Source organism: Felis catus, chromosome B2 (assembly GCF_018350175.1).
Source record: "Felis catus isolate Fca126 chromosome B2, F.catus_Fca126_mat1.0, whole genome shotgun sequence".
NCBI lineage: Eukaryota > Metazoa > Chordata > Mammalia > Carnivora > Felidae > Felis > Felis catus.
In genome coordinates, this window is record NC_058372.1 from 93,272,633 (window position 1) to 93,285,245 (window position 12,613).

Below are 12,613 nucleotides of genomic sequence, written 5' to 3' on the forward strand. Positions count from 1 at the left end.
AGTATTCTTTTCCAATAAACTATTCTAAAATACTGTACTTTAGTGATGCTTTAGATGTATATGTTCAGAGATATTAGGAAAAGAGACTAAGATTTCTAGTTTAGTTTGAAATTAGTGAACTGTTAGATCCATTTAAAAAGTAAACAGAAAACTAAGAAAACATGCAGTCTTTGTGATGTGAAAAACTCCAACTCTTAATATGTAAAGTGCTATTGCAAATTAATAATACAATATGAATCTCAGGAGAAAAAACAGTTAATGGGAATAAGATAGTGTACTGTATAGAGTTTTTAGTTTAAACCAGAGCCTATTCAGGCAGAATACATGAAAATGGATTTATTACAGTATTAGTAAATATATAGAATTTCGAGAAGGAGGAAAAGAACCAAATTCTGATACTATTTAACCAGAAGTGACGCAGCCACAAGTAATGCCCAGCCGCAGCAAGAGAACATTCCAATAGAAATAATATTCTGCTGCCACCTGTCACAGCTATCAGACACCCAGGAAGCCAGGGATCTGACAATACAAATGGAAACAAACAGGGGAAACAAACAATAAACAAACAAAATCTAAACACTTTTGTTTGACAGAGGGACTGCATGGACTCTTGCTGGTCTATTTAGGAAATAGATATTAACTTGTCAGGCTTTATCTTAAAGAAGTCGGACTAAAAAACAGAAATGAGGTAATTTTGAGTGAGCCAATTTGCTGTCACAATAGACAATTATAGAACAAATACAAATGGCCAGAACATAACAAACTTGATCAGTCATCAAACTATGCATATGATAACAACAAAATACCATTCTTTATGAAATTGTCAAGGGTATCATAATACAGGATTTGCCATAATGTAGAGAAATATGACCATGTATTATTTCTGAAAAGATAAATGGGTAAGATATTTTTGAAAGAATATTAATCATTTATTTCAAAAGCTAGCCAAATAATTGTTCCTTTAACCAAATAATTTTACTTCAAAGAGTCTAGATTAAGGGAATAATAAAAATTTAAGAATCTACCTATAAATATTTTTCTATAAATATACTCCTTATTGCTGATTCTATGATAGTATAGAGGTTTTACCAAACTAAATATCCAACTTTAGTGACTTGTTTAAATCAATTGTTCTATATAATGGAATGACAGACATGCTACAAAATACATGATGGATTTGTTGACATGCAGAGACATTTATGATACATCATTGAGTTAAAAAGCCTCTGTTTATATAAAAGTATCTATAACATGATCCCATTTGTTATGCTAAATTTATATAGCTGTATATACCTATGGGTAAGTAGAAAATACATAAAAATGCTAATAAGGATTACCTGATATTTAATAATTCAGGAAATTGTTTCCTTTCTACTTCTATTTATTTTCCTAATTTTACTAAGTGAACATGTACTAATTTTCAAGGGAAAGTGAAAAGTACATTAAGTAATATAGCTACGACTGTCCATTTCCTATACATCTCTATCTTTCCCCCCTCCCCACTGCTACTTCCCTTCTAACTAGGATTCCCATATAAAACACAAATTTTCTAGTGTAATTTGAGTTTCAGATAAACAATGCTTGCTATTTTAATGTAAGTATATTCCAAATATCGCACGACATCCTGTGTTAATTTGCTAAATGTGGCAATTCTACTTCTAGCATCTTGAACTTCTATATATTCTGGAAGTTATGCAACAAAGGACATTTGCCAAAATAACAAAAAGTTAAAACTTCCATATCTAAAAAGCTTAGAACTCATAAGATATTTTACATGAATTTTCACAGTTTTCTTAGTAACACTGTGAGAAACAGAGGGAACTGAGGCTCAGAGACAGTAAGTGATCTGATTCTCAATAAGCAGTAGAGATAAGAGGCAAATCCAGGTCTTTAACTTCAGCTTGTGTTCCGTTATGTTAAAATGGAGTTCTAGAGAGGGCTCCAGTTCCACTAATGGCTTGCTTGCCGTTTTTATCACCGTCATTCTGTGAATTTTTATTTTTTCATTTTTTTTCTTTTTTCTTTCTTAGTGTTTATTTATTTTTGAGAGAGAGAGAGAGACAGAGTGCAAGCCAGAGAGGGGCAGGGAGAGAGGGAGACACAGAATCCGAAGCAGGCTCCGGGCTCTGAGCTGTTAGCACAGAGCCTGATGCGGGGCTCAAACTCACAAACCGTGAGATCATGACCTGAGCCGAAGTCGGACGCTTCACCGACTGAGCCACCCAGGCGCCCCATTCTATGAATTTTTAAATATTTCAATTGAAAAATTCCTGTACTCATTGCTACAGAGTGTTTTTCTTGTAGTGATCATTCAACTATATACATGGTATCTGCTTAAACAGAGTATAAATAGGCTTTTTAAGTCATCCAATAATTAGTATGCCTTACACATTTTCTCTTTGAGTCACTCTCATCCTGCAGTTCTCTCTGCTTAAAATAAACCTGACCCCTTTGCCTGACTGAACCTCACTTTAACACTCATCTTAGATGTCATTTTCTCCTGGAAATCGTCTGAGGTGCCATAAGATACTGGACTCTTTTATGTATTTACAGATTCTCCTGTAGTTTCATGTAATGGTAGCTATCACTCTGTATTGTTGTGATCTGTTCATTAGTCCTCATTCTCTGCTAAACTGTGAGTTCTCTGAAGGCAGGTAGGTTCTTGTTTACCTCCAAATTACTGTATCCTTGACAATTTGAATCCATCAATCAATAAATTGATCTATCAATTCAATCTTCCATCCATCCTTCCTTCCATCCATCCATCCATCCATCCACCCATCCATCTAGAAGTGTAAGGGTCATGTATAAAGCTCTGCTTGTTTGAAGAATATTTTAGACTATTTGGTGTAGGAGACATCTAACAGTTTTCTTTCATTTATCAAATCTAATTGGTATCACCTAACTGACTGTATATATTGAGAAGAATTTGTCAAGATTTACCGAAAATAAAATAAAATGACTATTTAAGATATCAGCCTGTAAGGAGAGATATTGGTACAGAGCCACATATATATTTCTAAATTTTTTTGTTCTACTTTTATTGGGTACCTTTCTTTTACCCACTGGCAATTTGAATATCTTCTCTGGGAAGAACAAAACAAAACAAAACAAAACATCTATTTGGGTCCTTGGCCCATTTTTTAATTGGATTATTTGGTCTTTTGCTATTGAGTTGTAGGAATTCCTTATATATTTCAACATTAACCCCTTCCTTGACATTGTCCTTGGCAATGATTTCCATAATTTTTTTAATATGATTCCTAAAGCACAAGCAACAAAATAAAAAAATAAACAAATGGGACTACATCAAACTTCTGCACAAATTAAAAGGTCAACAAAATAAAAAGGCAACCTACAGAATGAGAGAAATATATATATTTTAAATATTGATCTAGAGAAACAGATCAACTGCAAATACTGGAGAAAATATTCCTATCACCTGGGATATTGATATAAAAATAACCTGTAGTGAGTTTGGAATTATGCCTCCTGTAGGGACCAGCACTGTTGACATGTATATTACTAGTTTATTATTGATATTCTGTGATGACTGTTGACAAGAGTCTGAGGAGAAGATTACTGTGGTGGCATACCACATGCTCCAATCACCCTTCAAGTGACCTGCTGCAGACAGCAGTCAGATGATAGCCTCCATCTGTCACGTTTCGCTGGCCAACTTCCCCTGGGCTGCTTCCAACCAACGATCGAGCACGGAAGAGCTTTTAGAGTCAGACCATTCTTGCCCATGAAAGTCCCCCCTCCCCCCGCCAACAGTAAATTTCCTTGGAACTTCTCTTCAACCTGAGAGAGTCTTTTGGAGAATGGCACTGCTGTCTGAAGCTCTTCCTGATCAATCCCCCATCCTTGCTCTCCTTTCACGGGGTTCAATTCTATACCGTGGTCTGAAGGGTTTTACTACTTTCTCCTGCCCCCCTCTTCCTTTATCTTTTACAAATATTTACCCCAAATAAATCTCCTTCATGTCTCGTCTCATCCCATTTTGTGTCTTCTTAGAGAACCTGAACTGATGCATTCACCAAACTCTAAAAGAGTGTTGGATATCCTTTTATGTCTTTTTCTCTCTTTTTAGACTCTAACAAATACCATTAGTCATTTAAAACAATGGTAATGAGTATGAATGATTAATGTGACTTCATCATTACTGTAAAAATATGGCAAAGCTATTATTTCTCATTACTGGGTCTGAATAAGCATTTTTATATGGAAAAATCCATTTCAAAATTTAATTCTTGCATACTGCCTTATAATATCCATGGAAACACTCAAAACCATTTGAGAAAGTTAAAACAAGTTCAAAAATTTTAGTTTAATTACATTTACCTTCCAAGCCCATGGTGCTAATAAGTAACCAGTAGTCTGAATCTACACAATATGAGCCCTCAAGAATACAAATTCCTGTTGTAAATAGTTTTTTGTTTTTAATTTTTAATATGGGTATTGATTTTTCAAAAGCAAAAATGGACAGCACTGGTGGCATGTTTAAGAGGAAAGATGTTGGGGCTCTTGGGTGGCTCAATCAGTTAAGCATCTGATTCTTTTTTAAAATTTTTTTTAAATATTGATTTATTTTTGAGAGAGATAAAGACAGAGTATGAGCAGGGGAGGAGCAGAAAGAGAAGGAGATAGAGAATCCGAAACAGGCTCTGGGCTCTGAGCTGTCAGCACAGAACCTGATGCAGGGCTCTAACTCACGAGCCATGAGATCATGACATGAGATGAAGTTGGACACTTAACCGACTGAGTCATCCAGGCACCCCATGCATCCAACTCTTGATATCAGCTCAGATTGTAATCTTGCTGTCTTGAGATGGAGCCTTGCATCAGGCTCTGTGCTGACAGCAGGAAGCCTGCTTCGGATTCTCTCTCTCCCTTTCTGTCTTTGCCCCGTCCCCCTCAAAATAAATTAAACTTAAAAAAAAAAAAAAAACGAGGTAAATTTTGTTGAATTAGGCATGCTGGTACAAGGGGGAGTTTAAAGCTGGTGACTGACTCCATTCATACCAGTAAGGAAAATGATGTTGCCAAAGATACTATCTTGCCTCAAGTATGAATTTAAAAGCAGCAATGCTCAGTTTTTGCAGCTAGTTCTTTCTCACAGTAAGGCCAACATAATAGGTAAGAATACAAACAAGAAACTGACAATGTGAAAATAACAGAGTTAAAAAGTACCATGGCACAGATAAAAAAGATAAAGGAAAAGTATTGATGCTCTGAAGAAAGCATACCATGACAGAAAGGCAACTTATGTAACTTTCCATATATTTCCAGGCTTAACTGATGTTTATGTAAACCAGACCATAAAAATCAGCAGTTCTTGCATGCCTACCATGTGATAAACAATTTCCTAAGTGTTTTACACTCATTTTCAATTTAACTCTTATGGGATCTTTAAAGCTGATATATTATTTATCCAATTTGCAGATGAGCAAAGTGATTATTTAAGAAGTAAATATTTTACTCAAAGCATAGCAGCATTAATTGATGGACTGTTGATGATTTGAATGATCCTACAGCTGAAGCCCTTAGCTAAAATATCATATAGCAATCCCCCCTTATCCATGGAGGATATGTTCCAAGACCCCCCAGTGGATGCCTGAAGTCTTGAGTAGTATCAGGCCCTAAATACACTGTGCTTTTTCCTGTGCATACACACTTATGATAAAGTTTAATTTATAAATAAGGCACAATAAGAGACTTAACAATAACTGATAATAAAATAGAACAATTATAACCATATACTGTAATAAAAGTTATAGGAATGTGGTCTCTCTCTCAGAATATCTTATACCATACTACTCTTCTTCTTGTGATAATGTGAAATGATAAAATGCCTATCTGATGAGATGTAGTGAGGTGAATGATGTAGGTATTGTGATGTAATGTCAGGCTACTATTGACCTTTTGATGGTTCATCAGAAGGATCATCTGTTTCTAGACTACAATTTGCTACAGGTAATTAAAACTGTGGATAAGGAGGAACTACCGCACTGACTTCCAACCGAAAGTTCTGACCATCTCTTGTGGATAACACACAAAAAATCCCATTATCCTCTCCCACATCTTAGACATTATCTCTTGAAGATCACCAGCATTCATTTAAAAAATATCTTCCTTTCAAGATACATGCATCTGTGTGTGTACCTAAATCTCTTTGTTTCACAAGATATGTTACTACAAATGGCACGGACACAATAAAAGATATTTGCTTATGTTCTCAAGATGCTTTCCATCAATGAATCAGAACATATAACACGTTTATGTTACTGGGGTGCCTTTAATCTGGAGCCTTAAAAATATTGAAATCAACACACACACACATACACACACACATACACACACCTTAAATTCTCACAATAATTACTTAAAATTAGAGGACTCTATACCCTAAGGTACAGAGTTACCCCTGAGGTAACAAAAATTACCTCAACCATCTCCAGTAAATTTTAGGATCATAAAGAGGTTTCAATCACTTCTATCCCTTGAGCAAGTAATAAATATTTATTGATATAAATTTCAAATAAATGCCTCTCTCTTTTAGGATGCAAAGAAACATCAAGAGTATATTTTTCTCAAGCAAAAAGACTCTCACTGCTTAGCCAATTATTATGTCTGCTATCAAGGTAATTTTGTCTTTGTTTAATTTGTAGACATGGTACCTATTTCACCAACATAGTAATCAGTTTAAAATGCCTAATGAGAGTTAAATACATTCATACAGTTTATTTAAGTAGAGATAGTCAAATGTTATATTTGTCTTATATTTAATAATTCCAAAGCCTCGCTTCTTATTTTATTTAAATATTAAGATGGCTTTATTCCATTCTTATTGTTCTTAAAACTGGTCCTTGATTTATTTTTGCTTTGTCTTCCTAATTAGATATTCATTTTGACATTCTGGTCCCAGAAGAAATAACATTAACTCCATACTTATCCATCTGGTTATCTGTTATAGCTCGTGAATTGCTGCTTGTAATTTTCCAGGGACATGTGGGCACCCTTCCAGTTAGGCTATTAAAATCCCTTACACTCTAACAACATGCTAATTAATATCCACTCATGTTTGTGGATGCACAGCAAAACACAGGCATGTAGAGAAAATGTTGCTGCTTCAGTACTGCAACACAGAAATTTTAGATTAAAAGTTAAGCCAGCAATTCTTTATATAACTACATCTTTCTAAGGAAACAAAACCTTTTATCTTCAATTTTATGAAAATGTTTAATTCACACATCATCTTAAAATTTAATATCCATCATTCTAAAAAAGCTGCACTGTGAAGAAGTATCTTTTCACCCACATTCAGAGAAGGGTGTTTCCTAGCAACCCCATACAATCAGAATCAATCCTTAGCTGAATTATGACTCAAAGTGCTGTTAGAAGTAATCATTTGCATGAAAAAGAGACCAATGTCTGTTCTGATAAGGAACAACAGTTCTTTCCTAATATTGGTCAGCAACAGTCCCAAATCAGGCAGCTGTTTAGAGATGTCTTTGTCGTCATGAAATTTTGCCTGAGGTAGGCAAACATCACATCCCATAGACACAACACACAGGCCACTAAAACTTCAGAAATTAATCCAGTCAGAGACCTCACCTCCCTAGTGCATTCAAATGTGTTACACTTTTTATTTTGTTTATAGTTCTTATCTCATTTTTATTTCATTTCACCTTGTAAGTATTCATTGCTGTTTATTATAAGGACTAAACATTAAGTGATGATCTTACAGAGAAACAGTTATCCAAGGGGGCCAAGATGGCAGAACAACATGGAAGATTTTTTTGCATATCTCATGCCTGAAATACAGCCAGATCAACACTAAACCATCCTGCACACCTAGAAAACTGATCTGAGGATTAACACAACAATCTGCACTACCTGAACCACAGAACTCAGCAGGTACATGGCATGGAGAGGTGAACAGGGAGAGAAAGCTGTGAAGGGCAGAGAGCTATTTTTGCTTGCAGAGAGAGGACAGAGATGGTGTGGGGGGGAGAGTATGGAAATCATCCCCCCTCCCACTGCAAGCATCTGGAGAGAAAAGAAAAAGTACACAAGAGACTAAACAAAAGAGGGAGAAAGGAGAAAGGAGATGGTTCAAATTCCATGAAGATTCTATAAACAGGGAGAGTGCAGGGTCTGAAGCGCCACAGCTCAATACCTGGCGGTGCTCTGGTGGGAAGGGCGAATCCCCAGGAGCAGAGTGAGGTCCTCGGGGTCCTCAGGCCACACGGGGAGAGGCAGTTCCCCTACTGAAAGGATATTTGGTAGAGGCTGTATGGCCATCCCACAGCCAAAGGTCCCAGTGGATCCTGGAGAACAACCACATTTGCTGGTGCTGGAACAAGGACGTTAAAGGTGAAGCCTGGCACCAGACGTGTGTTGTGATTTTCTATAATACTTGAAACGCTGCTGCTACACAATTGCATGAACTTTTCCTGGGGTGGACTGGCACCTAGCCACAGTCTCTAGGCATTGGCAGTAGCACGGTCTCCCGAAGTTCCTGGGGGTGGGCTGGCACCTGGCCATTGCTCAGTGAGACCTTCCCCCAGAAGGTCTGAGCAGGTCAAAGCTGCAGTCCCTCAGTACTGAGGGGCTGGGAAACACAGCTGCATCTGAGATAAATTCAGGAGGGAGGTGCTGCCTGGTAGCCTGATGGCTTAGTCACAGGCAGTGTAAAAGCGGGGAATGTACGGAAGCTGGAGACAAAGGAGGGGTGCACGATTGCTGGTCGGAGAGAGCACAGAGTTCTGATACTAGAACCGGGTAGCTGGGTGATGCCATTTTCACTCCTCCTGCACATGGGCATACACACCTACATGCGTCACAACAATCCACCCCAGTAAGCTAAGCAGCGCCATCTAGTGGAGAATGGAGCCATTATGCTAAGCCCCGCCCAACTGGGTAAACCTCATTCTTCAGGAACAACACAAGTCTCTCAACCGGCTTAGTTTACAGACTTTAAGTGCTTCATAGTTTGACATCTAGGGGAAACCAATGTAATTTCAATCCTACTTTAGTCTGTTTGCTGGTCCATGGATTCAGTTTTGGTTTTCTTATTCTTGAACACAGAAAGAGAAAAATTTATTTTTATTTTCCATTTCTTTTAAAAATACTTTCATTTTTCTACTAACTTTTTTACTTGTTTGTAAATTTTTGAAATTCTATTTTATTACTTCCATCATTTCATTTTATTATATTTCATTGTATTCACGTTTTCAAATTTTCAAACATTTTCCTTTTATTTTTCTTTTCTTATATTTTCTTTTTTTCTCTATCAAGCTCCTTTCAACAACCAGATTGAACACACTTAGGATCCAGCATCCTTTATTTGATTTTATTTGTGTTGTTTTTAATTTTTTAATTTTATTTTATTTTACCTTATAAATTATTTTTCTTCTTTCAACATGACAAAATGAAGGTTCACCCCAAAAGAAAGTACAGTAAGAAATGACTGCCAGGGACTGAATCAACACAGATACAAGCAAAATGTCTGAACCAGAATTTAGAATCACAATAATAAGCATACTAGCTGGGGCTGGAAACAGAATATACATTCTCCTCCAGTGCACATGGAACGTTCCCCAGAACAGATCACATACTGGGACACAAATCAGCCCTCAACAAGTACAAAAAGATCAAGATCATACCATGCATATTTTCAGTCCACAACACTATGACATCAAAATCAACCACCAGAAAAAATGTGGAAAGATAACAAATACTTGGAGACTAAAGACCATCCCACTAAAGAATGAATGGGCTAGCCAAGAAATTAAAGATGAAGTTAAAAAGTACATAGAAGCCAATGAAAATGATAACACCACAGCTCATAACCTCTGGGATATAGCAAAGTTGGCCAAAAGAAGGAAGTATATAGTAATCCAGGCATTCCTAAAGAAGAAAGGTCAGGGATACACAACCTAACCTTACACTTTAAAGATCTGGAAAAAAGAACAGCAAATAAAACTCAAAAATAGCAGAAAACAGGAAAAAATAAAGAATAGAGCAGAAATCAATGCTATTGAAACCACACACACACACACACACACACACACACACACACACACACAAACAGTAGCACAGATCAATGAAACCAGAACCTGGTTCTTTGAAAGAATTAACAAAATTGATAAACTCCTAGCCAGTTTGATCAAAAGGAAAAAGGAAAGGGCCCAAATAAATAAAATCAAGAATGAAAGAGGAGAGATCACAACCACCACAACAGAAATAAAAACAAAAATAAGAGAATATTATGAGCAATTATATGCCAACAAAATGGGCAACCTGGAAGAAATGGATAAATTCCTAGAAACAAATACACTACACCAAAACTGAAACAGGAAGAAACAGAAAATTTTAACAGACCCATAACCAGTAAAGAAATCAAATTAGTAATCAAAAGCCTCCCAAAAAACAAGAGTCCAAAGCCAGATGGTTTTCCAGGGGAATTCTACCAAACATTTAAAGAAGAGTTAACACCTATTCTCTTGAAGCTGTTTCACAAAATAGAAATGGAAGGAAAACTTCCAAACTCTTTCTATGAAGCCAGCATTACCTTGATTCTAAAACCAGACAGAGACCCCACTGAAAAGGAGAACTATAGACCAATTTACCAGATGAACATGAAGGTAAAAATCCTCAACAAGATACTAACCAACCGGATCCAACAATACATTAAAAAAATTATTCACCACGACCAAGTGGGATTTATACCTGGGATGCAGGGCTGGTTCAATATCCTCAAAACAATCAATGTGATACATCACATCAATAAAAGAAAGGACAAGAACCATATGATCCTCTCAACAGATGCAGAGAAAGCATTTGACAAAATACAGTATTCATTCTTGAAAAAAACTTTCAAGAAAATAGGGATAGAAGGATCATCCCTCAAGATCATAAAATCCATATATGAAAGACCATCTGATAATATCATGCTAAATGGAGAAAAACTTTCCCTCTAAGGCCAGGAACAAGACAGGGATGTCCACTCTCACCACTGTTATTCAACATCATATAGTTGTTCAGTAATCAGACAACACAAAAAATAAAAGACCTCTAAATTGGCCAGAAGAAGGTCAAACTTTCACTCTTTGCAGATGACGTCATACTCCATATGGAAAACCCAAAAAATTCCACGAAAAAACTGTTAGAACTGACCCATGAATTCAGCAAAGGAGCAGAATATAAAATCAAAGCACAGAAATCGGTTGCATTCCTATTCATCAACAATGAAGCAACGGAAAGAGAAATCAAGGAATCGATCCCATTTATAATGGCACCAAAAACCATAAAATACCTAGAAATAAATCTAACCAAAAAGGCGAAAAATCTATACACTGAAAACTATACAAAGCTTATAAAAGAAATTGAAGAAGACACACAAAAAAATGGAAGAATATCCATGCTCCTGGATAGGAAGAACAAATATTGTTAAAATGTTGATAGTACCCAAAGCAATCTACATATTCAATGCAATACCAAAATAACACCAGCATTCTTCACAGAGCTAGAACAAACAATCCTTAAATTTGTATGGAAGTAAAAAAAAACTTGAATAGCCAAAGTAATCTTGAAAAAGAAAACCAAAGCTGGAAGCATCACAATCTCAGACTTCAAGGTGTATTACAAAACTGTAATCATCAAGACAGTATGGTATGGGCACAAAAACAGATACTCAGATCAATGGAATAGCACAAAGAACCCAGAAATACACCCAGAAACATATGGCCAACTAATCTTTGACAAAGCAGGAAAGAATATCCAATGGAATAAAGACAATCTCTTCAGCAAGTGGTGCTGGGAAAACTGGACAGCAACATGCATAAAAATGAGCCTGGACCACTTTCTTACACCATACACAAAAATAAACTCAAAATGGATGAAAGATCTAAATGTAAGACAGGAAGCCATCAAACTCCTCAAGGAGAAAGCAGGCAAAACCTCTTTGACCTTGGCTGCAGCAACTTCTTATTCAACACGACTCCAGAGGCAAGGGAAGCAAAAGCAAAAATGAACTATTAGGACCACATCAAAATAAAATCTTCTGCACAGTGAAGGAAATAATCAACAAACCTAAAAGGCAACCAATGGAATGGGAGAAGATATTTGCAAATGACATATCTAATAAAGAGTTAGTATCCAAAATCTTTAGAGAACTTATCAAACTCAACACCCAAAGAAAAACCAAATAATCCAGTGAAGAAATGGGCAAAAGACATGAATAGACACTTCTCCAAAGAAGACATCCAGATGGCCAACCAACACATGAAAAAATGTTCAATGTCACTCATCACCAGGAAAATACAAATCAAAACCACAACAAGACACAACCTCACACCTGTCAGAATGACTAACATTAACAACTCAGGCAACAACAGATGCTGGTGAGGATGTGGAGAAAGAGAATCTCTTCTGTACATCTGGTAGAAATGCAAACTGATGCAGTCACTCTGGAAAACAGTATGGAGGTTCCTCAAATAATTAAAAATAGAACTACCCTATGATCCAGCAATTGCAGTATTAGGTATTTATCCAAGGGATACAGGTGTGCTGTTTCTTTTTTTTTTTTTTTTTAATTTTTTTTCAA

The 12,613-nt window shown here is 36.3% G+C and overlaps 1 long non-coding RNA gene across 1 annotated transcript in view; it reads right to left on the reverse strand.

Moving 5' to 3' along the window:
• Window positions 1-12,613, reverse strand: part of LOC111560505 — a 1,125,299-nt gene that overhangs the window by 537,989 nt on the left and 574,697 nt on the right. The window lies entirely within an intron of this gene.